The sequence below is a fragment of the Miscanthus floridulus genome, chromosome 1 (assembly GCF_019320115.1).
Source record: "Miscanthus floridulus cultivar M001 chromosome 1, ASM1932011v1, whole genome shotgun sequence".
NCBI classification, from domain to species: Eukaryota; Viridiplantae; Streptophyta; class Magnoliopsida; order Poales; family Poaceae; genus Miscanthus; species Miscanthus floridulus.
Window position 1 is genome coordinate 201,241,678 of NC_089580.1, and position 2,316 is coordinate 201,243,993.

At 63.3% G+C, this 2,316-nt stretch overlaps 1 pseudogene; it reads right to left on the reverse strand.

Moving 5' to 3' along the window:
* Positions 1–558: 558 nt before the first annotated feature.
* Positions 559–1,893, reverse strand: LOC136470160 (uncharacterized; annotated as a pseudogene).
* Between the last annotated feature and the right edge of the window lie 423 nt (positions 1,894–2,316).

Genomic DNA, 2,316 nt, shown 5'->3' on the forward strand with positions numbered 1-2,316 from the left:
GACAGCGCGCCGCACAGCCGCCGTCCATCCATGCAGCGCCTCTGTATGCGGGCATCGTTTTGGGTCCCGTTCGTTGGTCTGAATTTTGGCTGAAACTGACTGAAAAACACTGTTCCGGCTGAATTGTTGTGAGAGAAAAACACTGTTCCGGTTGAAAAAACAAGCCAAATTTAAGACAAGCGAACAGGGCCTCGATCGGTTCATGCATGCAGAGCCCAGGCCCAGGCATAGGCACAACCGGCCGGCAGGAGCAGGGAGCAGGCGACTGCTAGTGCTAGCCGATGGCCCCTGCTGCGGTATGCAGTGCTGCTGCGCTCTGCAGGTTACATGCATGTCCGTGGTAGTCGATCGACGACGTGACCTGTCATATTAGCAATGAACGTCCAGACTCTTTCGTCTTCTGTTTTTTGCGTGATACAATGATCTTTTGATGGGGCAATGAATATTTTTGACGACGCTAGCTGCGGCTGAACAACGAACGAGACCAGACGAGAGAAAGAGCGAGAGATTAGACACCACGAGCGCGTCGTGTACACCGTAGTAGTTCGTACGTTCGTTCGTTCGTTTGGTTCATTCATAGCCTAACGAAGAAGATGGCGAGCTCCGGGCAGTCGCCCCCGGGCGGTCCGACCATGTAGAGCGACTCCGAGTCCCGGGACCCGACGGTGTGCTCGAAGCTCCCGCGCATGTACGCCATCTCGCCGTCGGGGCCGTCCACGTCCGACCTGCCGGGGAGCACGCCGCCGCCCATGGTGACGGCCCACAGCGTCTCCAACACGGCGATGTCCTCCTCGGTGGGCTCTCGTCGCACCGCGTACCCCACCCTCTTGCCGTTGCAGAACATGGTCCACATGAGCTCCTCCAGCACCCACCCGTCGTTGTGGCTGTGCCTGAAGCCGTTGGCGCCGCCGCCCTCGCAGACGCCGGCGATGGCCTGGTTGCCGTCGAGGGCGCCGCCAGCCTCACCGCTCTGCTCCGCGCGCTTCTCGACCTCCAGCACGATGCGAGCGCCCGCGTGGGCGCCGAGCTCGCGGAGCAGCGCGTGCGTCGGGAGCGCCAACTCCACGATCAGCGTGGCTGCCACCGAGCGTTCTGCTGCAGCGACAGCGACACGCGGTAGTCGCGGTAGCCGAAGAGCGTGTCCGTGAGTCGGTGCCGGGACGGCGCGGCTCCGCCGAAGGAGGAACGCGCGATGAGCTGCGACAGCAGCGAGCTCGAGTCCGACGACTGCGCAGCTCATCGCGCAGTCGACGGCGGCATCCCGCCTGCGCAGCCTCACCGTGCTGGACGTCTCCAACTGCGGCCTCACGGGGCGGGTACCCGCGTAGCTCGATGCGCTCGCGTCGCTCAACACGCTGTTCCTCCACACGAACCAGCTCTCCGGGCCCATCCCGCCAGAGCTCGGCAACCTCACGTCGCTCACCGCGCTGGACCTCTCCAACAACGCGCTCACGGGCGAGGTCCCTCGCTCGCTGGCGTCGCTCACCTCGCTCAGGCTGCTCAACCTGTTCCTGAACCGGCTCCACGGCCCGGTGCCGGACTTCATCGCCCCGCTGCCGCGCCTGGAGATGGTGTAGCTGCTCATGAACAACCTCACGGGCCGCGTCCCCGCGGGGCTCGGCGCCAGCGCGCCGCTCCGGCTCGTCGACCTGTCGTCGAACCGCCTCACCGGCGTCATCCCGGAGACGCTGTGCGGGTCCGGGCAGCTCCACCCGGTGGTGAGCCGGCCGTGCAATAACTACATGTTTTTCATGAGGTGTACCATGAATGAAAGCAAAAGATCCACGTCGCCGCCGCCTTAGCTAGCTAATCGCCCGGCCGTCGTCTAACAATCCAGCGCCCCGGCCGTTTGTCCCATCCGGGCGCGCACATGTCACGCGCGGCGACCTCCATGGATAGCTAGGGGCCTCGGTGGCTGGCTACGTCCCGCGGCCTTGGCCAGGTGGTTTGTGGCCGGAACACACGTGTTTAGCCCTGCGCGCTCGAGCCCTGCATGCGCGGCATGTCTCGCCACTTATGAACCGGCGAACGCCACTGTGCGACCGTTTCTGGAAACGGCAGCATCAAAGACGTTTGTGCTAGCCCGGCCCCCTTTTGGTCTGCCACGATCCATCAATATCTACATGCCCCAAACTAACGGTACTTGTGTACGCAAAACGAAATCTAGATCGACCGGTCAGGACAACAGGAGTTGCTACACGATCGTCCCTACACGCTCCGTCTCTACCACCCACGGCCGGCCGCGAACAGGAGCACACACACATCCATCACTCGTAGCAGCGGCAGATGCTTGTGCATGGAGCGGCACCGCTGGCC